Source organism: Tamandua tetradactyla, chromosome 19, assembly GCF_023851605.1.
Source record: "Tamandua tetradactyla isolate mTamTet1 chromosome 19, mTamTet1.pri, whole genome shotgun sequence".
Classification (NCBI taxonomy): Eukaryota; Metazoa; Chordata; class Mammalia; order Pilosa; family Myrmecophagidae; genus Tamandua; species Tamandua tetradactyla.
This window is the reverse complement of record NC_135345.1, coordinates 7,653,073-7,666,629: the sequence shown is the minus strand read 5'-3', so window position 1 is coordinate 7,666,629 and position 13,557 is coordinate 7,653,073. Positions and strand designations below refer to the sequence as shown.

General features: G+C 39.5%; 1 protein-coding gene across 4 annotated transcripts in view; it reads left to right on the top strand.

Moving 5' to 3' along the window:
• STK32B (serine/threonine kinase 32B) overlaps positions 1-13,557 on the top strand; it is a 474,254-nt gene that overhangs the window by 273,869 nt on the left and 186,828 nt on the right. The gene's annotated exons all lie outside the window — the stretch shown is intronic.

The following is a 13,557-nucleotide window of genomic DNA, read 5'->3' as shown; positions in this document are numbered from 1 at the left end:
TATTGTTGAGTTGGGTTGGGTGCAATGCCTTTGAATGCTCTTAAATTCAGTTCAATCTTTATATATATTTAAAATTGAATAAAAGGAAAAATATTTATTAGACTCTGTGACTTTAAGTCCTTCCTGCGCCACTCCATTTTCCCTCTAAGTTCCAAATTCTCTTACATGGGAGTTTGTGGTTATGCAAGCCTCATGTGTGGCTAGGGGACTCCTGTATCTTCGATATGCTTAGTCATTGCTTTCCTGGGTTAGTGTTCCCAGAGGAAATGAAGTCTCAGGCAGATTAAATGACTTGTCCAGAGTCACATGGAGAATACATTACAAATCTGGGACTAAAATAAAATGTATTCATATATTCAGGTTATACATGTTCCCTGGTGTCTCATCCAATCTTGCAGCCAAAGAGAAAAAAAAAATTACACTAGAATGTGGAGTAAGGAAACCAAAAAGTGGATCCATTTATGATTGTAAATGGCAATCCACTCTAAGGAGACTTTATCTGTACCACTATTTAATGAAAAGAAAATACTTGAATGGTTCATCTATTCCAAAGTGTCAGCATCTCTGGAAGGAAATGGGGCATCTCCAAACAGCTTGCAGCTCTGCCACTACTCTTTTGGGGATAGAGACTAAAGAGGATGCTTGTTGACTCAATAATGCTTGGGCATGCTGCTGGAAGGTTGACAGAAAGCAGATCAGCAGTAGCCTGAGGATGATGCAGAGGGGAAAGCTGGGAGGGATAGATTGCTAAGGGAATGGGGAAACCTTAGGGGGTGACGGACATGTGCACAATCTTGATTGTGATGATGGCTTCATGGGTGTTTCTATGCATGTCTAAGTTTATCTGATTGTGCACACTTTACACATGTACAGTTTATTATATATTGATTACATGCAGTAACAATGTTTTACATAAAATGAAAGTAGTTTAGGGGTTGGGGAAAACAGAGTAATTAATACTAAGATCTCTACACAAGCAATCTAGTGGAGGAAATAATCGTATGAATAATTACACTCCAGCTATTTTTGAATGCATTAAGTATTCTGAGTACCTCTTAGGGGATAGCCTGTCTGTAATTCTGTCTAGAGGAGTCGGGACCATTTTCTAGAGGAGGAGACACATGCAGATTTGTTAAAGATGACGAGGTTGACCAGTTGGTTAAGAAACAAGGCATTCTAAATGGAGAGAAGCAAATGTATGAAATGACTGTGTTAAGAAAAACTGCCAACAATTCTATAATGCTGCATGCCTGTGAAGAGAGATGGGATGATATACAGCACTGAGACATTTGGACCTTAAAATGGACAAATAGACACATATTGAAGATTTTAAGCAAAAGACCGGGTTTTAAAACAATGTTTCAGGTGGCAGGTATGTGGAGAGAAGAAAAGGGAGAAGTAGTTGGAGGGTGGGAGCAAAGGTTGGAGGGATTTTCAGTTGTTTAATTTTAAAGCTTTTATGAAAGACATACTAGGTGCTGTGTTTGACATTTGTCAACTCTCCCAGTGTTTATGACAGCCTTGAGGGCTATTAGCTCCATTTAATGAACCAAATTGACAAGCCCCATAGCAGTTTCCCCAAGTCAGACACTCCATTTCCACTGGTGGCTCTAGAGAGCTGCCTTCTTAACATCTACCATTTCTTCCTATTGCCCGTAGTATTATTTATTTAATATTTTTCTTTCAACCGCGGTTCACTTAACTTTACTTTTAAAGCTAACTTAACATTCTAACAGCACATGGAAGTTCAGTATCATTTGCCATAATTGAAGGTAACTGTCAAAATAAATAGAGAAATCCTATTAATATTTTACAATTCAAGTCAGAAACAAAAATAGTCATCTGCCAAAGTTTCTGATCCTGAGGCCTTCTCTTGCTTTGTCAAAAGACAGAAAGGTGTGGCACACACGGTAGGCCTAATGTCAACCTGACATCAACAGAATCAGAAAATACATAAAGAAACCTGAAACAGACTTTCTTGCTATGTGACTTAAGGTTCTTTGATTCCATGATGAGCCGCACATGCCAAGCTCACGTACACCTTGGTGCTGTACGTGCCCTGCTTTGGGAAACAGGATCTAGCAGGCTGCAGAATAGGATGCCTATTTCCAGGTGGTGTGTTCTCGTAACAGTGTTACAAATTATGAATGGCTACATTTATTAGGTGGCCAAGTGGCCACCTATACTAAGCCCTTACTTGCATCAATTTCTTTTATCTTTTCAATCAACCTTAAGTCTGTCTCCTTCCCTCCTTCCCTTTCTTACTCAATTTAACAGGTAAGAAAAAGGAGACTGGGAGGTTCCATAATTGTGGTGGGAATTGGCAAAACTGGTATTAGAATCCAATGTGTTTTTTCTCCCAGTCCCACTGAAAAAAATTAAGCTTATGGCTTAGGTGGGAATTCTGCAACCTAAGCCTTAAACATCTAATGGACGTGCATCAGAGCTATTGATTTTGTACTTTAGTCCCCAGAAAACAAGAGAATAAGAATATTTTTTTATTTCTTAATAAAGGGGAAAAAATAAGACTATGTGAGGAGGCATAATTTAATTGACATCTTTCAATTTCCAAGGCATAGCAGAACAGTAGACAGTTCGGATCTCCTTGCTTTCAGAATGGCTCCTTGTGAGGTATTTTAGAGAGCTAGTTATTTACCAGACATTAATTGGGATCATAGAATGTGGCAGATGACCTGTTTTAATAAAAAGATGAGATTCCCATCTTCCATGAGCTCAAGCATCAGTGCCTGGTGAAAACAAGCAAGCAAGCAAACCAACAGGTCATTTACACTGGAGTGTGATCATTGTTGGGGTGGGGGTGGGTTGTAAGTTTGCATGCCCTGTCTGGAGTGTGATTTTGCTCCTGCATGTGTCCCTCACTTCTACTCATAACTCATGACCCAGAGCTGATCACAGCTGCCAAAAAGGGCCATGCTGCCACATGCCCAGAGGGTTGGGAAATCGGTGGTGAGTGCCCTGAAAGGTGTTTACTGCATCTGTAAAATGTCAACCTGGAAAGAAACCCTGGGTGCTGGGGTGTTGGGGACTTTGGAATGTAGTGATTTATTTTATCATGGTTTTCTATACTGAACATTGATCACTTTTAGGAAGATCCAAAATAACAACTCCATATTGTCTAAAAGTAGGCTGTACAATGTGGTAGGGGCCAGGGTGGGGTATGCCCAGAAGAGCACATGGAAGGACGGCCTGCCCAGCTTTGGAGGAAAGAGGTTTCTAGGTAGAAAGGACATTGAGGCTCCATCCTGAAGATGAGTAATACACATCATAATTAAAACAGCAACGTTGATAACTTTGATCATTTAGTGAAACTCACTGTGTGCCAGGCACTGATCAAAACAGGTTCATGGATCAACCCATTTAATCCTCCTGGCCGCCTATGAAGTGTCTTTATTTAGATCCACCCAGAATTAGCACCTGAGATAAGGATTCAGGGCCAGTAGATGATTTGGGATCAGTGCTCTGGACTGCTAAGGGCCCAGAGATAAGCTGGTGTGAGAAGTCAGCCTGGAATACTCTGTCAGGTATCTGGAGGGTGTCCAGCAGTGTGACAGGCAGCATGCACCATGACATGCGAGAATTGGCCTGGAGGAGCCAGGGTTTGGGGAGGAAGAAGAGAGCAGGAAGACCCAGAAGCAGGCAAGGGAACTACAAATCTGATGTTTGGTCTGAGACTCTACCTTGGATTCATCCAAGTCTTTTTAAGGACTAAGCTGAGGTCAGAAGCTTCAAAGTTTAGTTTGAGCCCTGCCTTGACTGGGCCTGTGATCTTTATATCCAGGAGCTGCCATTTTGTTGCTTTTAAAATGAGGGTATTGGGTTTTCTGCAGTGTTTCACCTTTAATAATATTCTTAAAATTACAGAAAGAAATTAAATTTATTCATGAAGCAAATATTTACTGAGCATCTATTATTTGCCAACAAGGCCATGAACAACCCAGGTATCATGGGGCTGACATGCTAGTGGGGAAAATAGGTGATATTCAGAGAAATAAACCAATGATATAATGTAAAACGGTGCTGAGAGATAAGGAAACCAATGATTCAACCTAGTCCCTTCTGGTCTTGCTTTCTTGTTCTTTCATTATACTGAAGAGATGGAGAGTGGACTGATTCTATTCCAATTCGTCAGACCATGTTGTTTTCTACTCATGATTTCAAGAGTCTGTTGCTTTCATTTTATTCAAAATTGCCACTGAGTAATGCAAATATCTTCTTCTGGCAGTCCATACCCAGGCACTCTGTCATCTGGCCCAGGAGAATGATCATAAGACTTCTTGGAGGAGGTGTGTCCCCTTCCAGGATTGTTTCACACCTTTGCCATCTGGTGGGGGTTGACTCATGTCCCCTACAAAGAAATGCTCAAGTTTTAATCCACCTTCCTGTGGGTGTGAAGCCATTCGTAAATAGGACTTTTGAAGATGTTATTATTAGTTAAGGTGTGGTCAAACTGATTAAGGGTGGGCCTTAACCCAATATAGCCTGAGTCCTTATAAGCAAAGGAAATTGGACATGGAAGAAGAAGTCAGCAGAAATCAGAGTAGCAGAGAGGAGCTGAGTGAGACTATCATGTGGTAGAGGATGGCTGGACTACTACTGCAGACTCTGGGAGAAGCAAGCCCTGCCAATACCTTGATGTTGGACTTTGTGCCACTTTGAATCTGTTGTGTACCCCAGAAAAGCCACGTTCTTTAATCTTTATTCAATATTGCTGGGCAGTATCTTTCTTATTGTTTCCATCGAGATCTGACCCACCCAGTGATGGGTGGTAATTTTTGATTAGATGATTTCCATGGAGATGTGTCTCTACACATGCAAGGTGAGGTTGCTTACTGGAGCTCTTTAAGAGGAAACCATTTTGGAAAAGGTTTAGAACCAACAGAGCCCACACAGCCAGAGACCTTTGGAGATGTGGAAGGAAGGTGCCCCTGGGGAAACCTTATGAAATGAGGAGGGAAAGCTAGCAGACATCACCATGTGCTTTCCCAGCTGAGAGGTGTCCAGAAGCCAGCAGACACCAGCCGCTTGCCTTCCCAGCTGACAGAGATGTTCTGGATGGCATCAGCCTTTCTTAAATGAAGGTAACCTCTTGTTGGTGCCTTAATTTGGACATTTTCATGGCCTTAGTAGTGTAAACTTGCAACTTAGTAAATTCCCTTTTTTTCATTATTTTTAAAAATAATGTTGCCATTCATTTATTTATTAATTAAAAAAATCAACAAATGAAATAAAAATTAACATAGATAATCAGTAATTCACAATATCATCACTTAGTTGCATATTCATCATTTCTTAGAACATTTGCATCCATTCAGAAAAAGAAATAAAAAGACAATAGAAAAAAAATAAAATGAAAACAGAAAAAAAAATTGTACATACCATACCCCTTACCCCTCACTTTCACTGATCACTAGCATATCAAACTAAATTTATTTTAACATTTGTTCCCCCTATTATTTATTTTTATTCCATATATTCTACTCTTCTGTTGACAAGGTAGATAAAAGGAGCATCAGACACAAGGTTTTCACAATCACACAGTCACATTGTGAAAGCTATATCATTATTCAATCATCTTCAAGAAACATGGCTACTGGAACACAGCTCCATTTTCAGGCAGTTCCCTCCAGCCTCTCCCTTACATCTTGAATAACAAGGTGATATCTACTCAGTGCATAAGAATAACCTCCAGGATAACCTCTTGACTCTGTTTGGAAACTGTCAGCCATTGACAGTTTGTCTCATTTCACTCTTCCCCCTTTTGGTGGAGGTTTTCTCAATCCCTTGATGCTCAGTTTCAGCTCATTCTAGGGTTTTTCTCAATCCCTTGATGCAGAGTCTCAGCTCATTCTAGGATTTCTGTCCCATGTTGCCAGGAAGGTCCACACCCCTGGGAGTCATGTCCCACTTAGACAGGGGGAGGGTGGTGAGATTGCTTGTTGTGTTGGCTGGAGGGAGAGGCCACCTCTGAGCAACAAAAGAGGCTCTCTTGGGGGTGACTCTTAGGCCTAAATTTTAAGTAGACTTGACCTATCCTTTATGGGGTTAAGTTTCATATGAACAAACCCCAAGACTGGAGGCTCAGCCTACAGCGTTGGTTGTTCACACTGCTTGTGAGACTATCAAGAATTCAACTTGGGGAAGTTGAATTTCTCCCCATTCTCACCATTCCCCCAAGGGGGCTTTGCAAATACTTTTCCACTCACTGATCGAATCACTCTGGAATTCATCGGGGCATCACTCTGGGCAAACCAACAAAATCTCATGTCCTACCTGAGATTCCAAGTACTGATGGTGTTCAATCAAACTATCTACATAAGTTACATTAGGAAATGCACTAGTCAAAATATAAATTTTGTACCAAATAAACATTTTTTGCTTTAGTCTCACACATAAGGTGACATTTTAAAATATGAATTGCCATCTATTTTCAGCACCCTGCAATAATGAATTCCTTTGTTCTTCCTCATGCAAAAACATTTTTAAAATTTGTACATTTAGTTTCTATTATTATATACTCTAGGCATTCCTAGATTATACCATCTCAATCTTTAATATTTATATTTCTTTATAATTTCATTTATGCCCCCAGCCCTCCTCCCTCTATCATTCTCACATGCAGCTTCATTCAGTGTTTTAACAAAATTGTATTACAGTTAGGTAGTATTATGCTGTCCATTTCTGGGTTTTTACATTCAGTCCTGTTGCACAGTCTGTATCCCTTCAGCTCCAATTACCCAATGTCGTACCCTATTTCTATCTCCTGATGGTCTCTGTTACCAACGAAATATTCCAAGTTTATTCACTAATGTCACTTCATATCAGTGAGACCATACAGTATTTGTCCTTTTGTTTCTGGCTAATCTCACTCAGCATAATGTCCTCAAGGTCCATCCATGTTGTTACAAACTTCATAACTTCATTCTGTCTTAGAGCTGCATAATATTCTATCGTATGTATATACCACAGTTTGTTAAACCGCTCATCTGTTGATGGACATTTTGGCTGTTTCCATCTCTTTGCAATTGTAAATAATGCTGCTATAAACATTGGTGTGCAAATGTCCATTTGTGTCTTTGCTCTTATGTCCTTTGAGTAGATACTTAGCAATGGTATTGCCGGGTCATATGGCAATTCTATATTTAGCTTTTTGAGGAACCACCAAACTGCCTTCCACAGCATTGCACCATTTGACATTCCTGCCAACAGTGGATCAGTGTGCCTCTTTCTCCACGTCCTCTCCAGCACTTGTCATTTTCAGTTTTGTTGATAATGGCCATTCTGGTGGGTGTGAGATGGTATCTCATTGTGGTTTTGATTTGCATTCCTCTAATGGCCAGGGAAGTTGAGCATCTCTTCATGTGCCTTTTGGCCTTTTGTAGTTCCTCTTCTGAGAAGTGTCTGTTCAAGTCTTTTTCCCATTTTGTAATTGGGTTGGCTGTCTTTTTGTTGTTGAGTTGAACAATCTCTTTATAAATTCTGGATACTAGACCTTTATTTGATATGTCGTTTCCAAATATTGTCTCCCATTCTGAAGGCTGTGTTTCTACTTTCTTGATGAAGTTCTTTGATGCACAAAAGTGTTTAATTTTGAGGAGCTCTCATTTATTTATTTATTTCTTCAGTGCTCTTGCTTTGGGTGTAAGGTCTATAAAACCACCTCCAATTATAAGATTTATAAGATATTTCCCTACATTTTCCTCTAACTGTTTTATGGTCTTAGACCTAATGTTTAGATCTTTGATCCATTTTGAGTTAACTTTGGTATAGAGTGTGAGATATGGGTCCTCTTTCATTCTTTTGCATATGGATATCCAGTTCTCTAGGCACCATTTATTGAAGAGACTGTTCTGTCCCAGGTGAGTTGGTTTGACTGCCTTATCAAAGATCAAATGTCCATAGATGAGAGGGTCTATATCTAAACACTCTATTCGATTCCATTGGTCAACATATCCATCTTTATGCCAGTACCATGCTGTTTTGACCACTGTAGCTTCATAATATGCCTTAAAGTCAGGCAGCGTGAGACCTTCAGCTTCGTTTTTTTTCCTCAGGATACTTTTAGCAATTCGGGGCACCCTGCCCTTCCAGATAAATTTGGTTATTGGTTTTTCTGTTTCTGAAAGGTAAGTTGTTGGGATTTTGATTGGTATTGCATTGAATCTGTAAATCAATTTAGGTAGAATTGACATCTTAACTATATTTAGTCTTCCAATCCATGAACACGGTATGCCCTTCCATCTATTTAGGTCTTTCGTGATTTCTTTTAACAATTTCTTGTAGTTTTCTTTGTATAGGTCTTTTCTCCCTTTAGTTAAATTTATTCCCAAATATTTTATTCTTTTGGTTGAAATTCTAAATGGAATTCGTTTCTTGATTTCCTCCTCAGATTGTTCATTACTAGTGTATAGAAACCCTACAGATTTTTGAGTGTTGATCTTGTAACATGCCACTTTGCTGTATTCGTTTATTAGCTCTAGTAGTTTTGCTGTGGATTTTTCAGGGTTTTCGACATATACTATCAGATCATCTGCAAACAGTGATAGTTTTACTTCTTCTTTTCCAATTTTGATGCCTTGTATTTCTTTTTCTTGTCTAAGTGGTGATAGTGGACATCCTTGTCTTGCTCCTGATCTTAGGTGGAAAGTTTTCAGTTTTTCCGCGTTGAGGATGATATTAGCTGTGGGTTTTTCATCTATTCCCTTTATCATTTTAAGGATGTTCCCTTCTAGTCCTATACTTTGAAGTGTTTTCAACAGAAAAGGATGTTGAATTTTGTCAAATGCCTTCTCTGCATCAATTGAGATGATCATATGATTTTTCTGCTTTGATTTGTTGATATGGTGTATTACATTAATTGATTTTCTTATGTTGCACCATCCTTGCATACCTGGAATGAATCCCACTTGGTCATGATGTATAATTCTTTTAATGTGTTGCTGGATTCGATTTGCTAGAATTTTGTTGAGGATTTTTGCATCTATATTCATTAGAGATATTGGTCCGTAGTTTTCTTTTTTTGTGATATCTTTTCCTGGTTTTGGTATGAGGGTAATGTTGGCTTCATAGAATGAATTAGGTAGCTTTCCCTCCTCTTCATTTTTTTTGAAGAGTTTGAGCAGGATTGGTAATAATTCTTTCTGGAATGTTTGGTAGAATTCACATGTGAAGCCATCTGGCCCTGGACTTTTCTTTTTGGGAAGCTTTTGAATGACTGATTCAGTTTCTTTACTTGTGATTTGTTTGTTGAGGTCGTCTATTTCTTCTTGAGTCAAAGTTGATTGTTCATGCCTTTCTAGGAAGTTGTCCATTTCATCTACATTGTTGTATTTATTGGCATAAAATTGTTCATAGTATCCTGTTATTACTTCCTTTATTTCTGTGGGGTCAGTGGTTATGTCTCCTCTTCCATTTCTGATCTTATTTATTTGCATCCTCTCTCTTCTTCTTTTTGTCAACTTGCTAAGGGCCCATCAATCTTATTGATTTTCTCACAGAACCAGCTTCTGGTTTTATTGATTTTCTCAATTGTTTTCATGTTCTCAATTTCGTTTATTCTGCTCTAATCTTTGTTATTTCTTTCCTTTTGCTTGCTTTGGGGTTAGTTTGCTGTTCTTTCTCTAGTTCTTCCAAGTGGACAGTTAATTCCTGAATTTTTTCCCTTTCTTCTTTTTTGATATAGGCATTTAGGGCAATAAATTTCCCTCTTAGCACTGCCTTTGCTGCATCCCATAAGTTTTGACAAGCTGTGTTTTCATTTTCATTCTTTGTCTGTTTTAATGGTTTTACATTTGAAGTCTAATTTGTTGGATATTAGTGTAGCTACTCCTGCTCTTTTCTGATTGTTATTTGCATATAATATCTTTTCCCAACCTTTCACTTTCAACCTATGTTTATTCTTTGGGTCTAAGATGTGTTTCCTGTAGACAGCATATAGATGGGTCCTGTTTTTAAATCCATTCTGCCAGTCTGTCTTTTGATTGGGGAGTTCAATCCATTAACATTTAGTGTTATTACTGTACGGGTAGTACTTTCTTCTACCATTTTGCCTTTTGGATTGTATATGTCACATGTAATATCTAATCAGATATTTATTGATTTCTCCTGTAATTTCTTCCTTGACCCACTGGTTGTTTAATAGTGTGTTGTTGAGCCTCGACATATTTGTGAATTTTCTGGTGCTTTGCCTATGATTGATTTCCAACTTCATTTCTTTATGATCTCAGAAAGTGTTTTGTGTGATTTCAATCTTTTTAAATTTATTGAGGCTTGCTTTGTGACCCAGCATATGGTCTATCTTTGAGAATGATCCATGAGCACTTGAGAAAAAGGTGTATCCTGCTGCCGTGGGGTGTAATGTCCTATAAATGTCTGTTAAGTCCAGCTCTTTTATTGTAATATTCAAATTCTGTTTCTTTATTGACCCTCTGTCTAGATGTTCTGTCCATTGATGAGAGTGGGGAATTGAAGTCTCCAACTATTATGGCAGATGTGTCTATTTCTCTTTTCAGTGTTTGGCACATGTATTTTGGAGCATTCTGGTTTGGTGCATAAATATTTGTGATTGTTATGTCTTCATGCTGAATTGTTCCTTTTATTAGGACATAGTATCCTTCGTTGTCTCTTTTAAGTGTTTTACATTTGAAGTCTAATTTGTTGGATATTAGTATAGCTACTCCTCCTCTTTTCTGATTGTTATTTGCACGAAATATCTTTTCCCAACCTTTCACTTTCAACCTATGTTTATCTTTGGGTCTAAGATTTGTTTCCTGTAGACAGCATATAGATGAATCCTGTTTTTTAATCCATTCTGCCAGTCTGTGTCTTTTGATTGGGGAATTCAATCCATTAACATTTAGTGTTATTACTGTACAGGTAGTACTTTCTTCTACCATTTTGCCTGTTGGATTGCATATGTCACATCTAATTTTCCTTCTTTCTACACTCTTCTCCACACCTCTTTCATTTGTGTTTTCGTATTTGTCTCTAGTGCTCCCCTTAGTGTTTCTTGCAGAGCTGGTCTCTTGGTCACAAATTCTCTGTGATTTTTGTCTGAAAATGTTTTAATTTCTCCCTCATTTTTGAAGGACAATTTTGCTGGGTATAGAATTCTCGGTTGGCAGTTTTTCTCTTTTAGTAATTTAAATATATCATCCCACTGTCTTCTCGCCTCCATGGTTTCTGCTGAGAAATCTAAGCATAGTTTTATTGGGTTTCCCTTGTATGTAGTGGATTGCTTTTCTCTTGCTGCTTTCAAGATCCTCTCTTTCTCTTTGACCTCTGACATTCTGATTAGTAAGTGCTTGGAGTACATCTATTTGGATCTATTCTCTTTGGGGTATGCTGCACTTCTTGGATCTGTAATTTGAAGTCTTTCTTAAGAGTTGGGAAATTTTCAGTGATAATTTCCTCCATTAGTTTTTCTCCTCTTTTTCCTTTCTCTTCTCCTTCTGGGACACCCACAATACGTATATTTGTGCACTTCATATTATCATTCAATTCCCTGAGTCCCTGCTCATATTTTTCTATTTTTTTTCCCTATAGTTTCTGTTTCTTGTCGGATTTCAGATGTTCCAACCTCCAGTTCAGAATCCTATGTTCTGTCTCTTGAAATCTACCATTGTAAGTTTCCATTGTTTTTTTCATCCCTCTTCTACTGTCTTTCAATCCCATAAGTTCTGTGATTTGTTTTTTCAGATTTTCCGTTTCTTCTTTTTGTTCACTCCTTGCCTTCTTCATATCCTCCCTCAATTCATTGATTTGGTTTTTGATGAGATTTTCCACGTCTGTTCGTATATTCTGAATTAATTGTTTCAGCTCCTGTATCTCATTGGAATTGTTGGTTTGTTCCTTTGAGTGGGCCATATCTTTAATTTTGCTGGTGTGATTTGTTATTTTTTGATGGTGTCTAGACATTTAATTACCTTAATTAGTTTATTCTGGAGATTGCTTTCACTTCTCTTACCTAGTATTTTCTTGCTGGATAAATTTGTTGTCTATCTGTTCTTTGACATTCAGTTCAGGTTTTTCTGGATCTCTAGCTTAGGTTTTGTTTAACAGAGAATTTTTTGGTTTTTGTTTTCTTGTTTCTTGCCCTGCTTGTACGGTGCCTTTTTCCCCCCACCCTTAGGAGGGTCTACATTGGTATTATAGACCCCAGCCGGGTTTTCCCAAACAAGCTGGCCTCCTATCAGGGAGAAGGAGTCACCTGCATCAGTTTTCCCTGAGGGTGAGACCCAGCAGGTTAAAAGACTTTCCTGTAAAGTCTCTGGACTCTGTTTTTCTTATCCTGCCCAGTATGTGGTGCTTGTCTGCCTGTGGGTCCCACCCACATAAGATGATGCAGCACCTTTAACTTTGGAAAGCTCTACCTGCTGGGGGCATGGTGGAGACAGAGGAGAGGTTGTAGGCTGGTTTTAATGGCTTCAAATTACCAAGCCCTGGGGTCTGAATTCCTTGAGGGAGGGATTCCACCTGAGTTGGGCTCCACCTCTCCCCTGTGGAAGGGCTGGAAACAAGCCCTGAAAGGATTTGTTTCTGCCTATGCCTGGGGCAGTTGCAGCCTGAGAAGTCCTGCCACTTAATCCAGAGGCAGTCAAGCCTTTGTAGAAACACAGCCACAAAAACCTCTGTTTCTTTTCTTTTTCCATTCGCCCAATGAGCGACCTCTGCTTTGACCAGGTTCACCTGAGCTGGGGGCCTATTTTTAGTAGTCAGAATTTGTTAATTAATGCCACAACTGGTGGTTGGTTGGGTTCAGCCCCTGCTGCTGTTAAATTCTCTTTCCTTTCCCCACTGGGAAGCAGCCTGTGGGGGAGGGGTGCCGGCTGCCGCGGCTTGGGGTACTCACGGTTCTGGGGAGGCTTGCAGCCAGTTCAGCTGGTCCAGACTGGGGTATGCTGTGAGTCTGGTCACTGATGTGGCCCCAGAAGCTGTTCTGTACTGTTTCTGGTTACTTAGCAGTTTATCTGGAGGGCGAACTAAAACACGCACATTGCTAAACCACTATCTTGGCCCATAAATTCCCTTTCTAAGAGCCATTCCATTTCAGGTATAGTACCTTCTAGCAGCTTTTACAAACTAAAACACACTTAAACCTCCAAAATTGTGAGACTGTCAATTGCTGTTGTTGTCAATCATCGTCTGGTGTTTCATCCTGTGGTGTTTGTCATAGCAGGCCTGGAGACTATGATCCCACCCCATAAACCCTTCCTTCCCTGCCCTGTGAACCCCTTGCTTGCTGATTCATGTTCGCCCTTGGGACAGAGGCTTTGACTTTGCCTCCATACATCTCTCCCACCATTGTGCATTGCTGTCAACTTCTGCAACAGTAGCTCCAAAGAAGCAATGTAGTCCTTTGGAAATTTTGTTGGAAGAATGGGTGGTGGACTAAATAGGGCTTAAAGGCTGACTAGGAATTCTTTGGTTGGAGTTCTGGAAGGGCACCATGTGGGCTGAATCCTACATATGGGTGTCTCACGGTGAATAAGGCTAGAGCCCAGGTAACTGTGGAATGAGGTGCAGAGTGGGCTGGAGAAG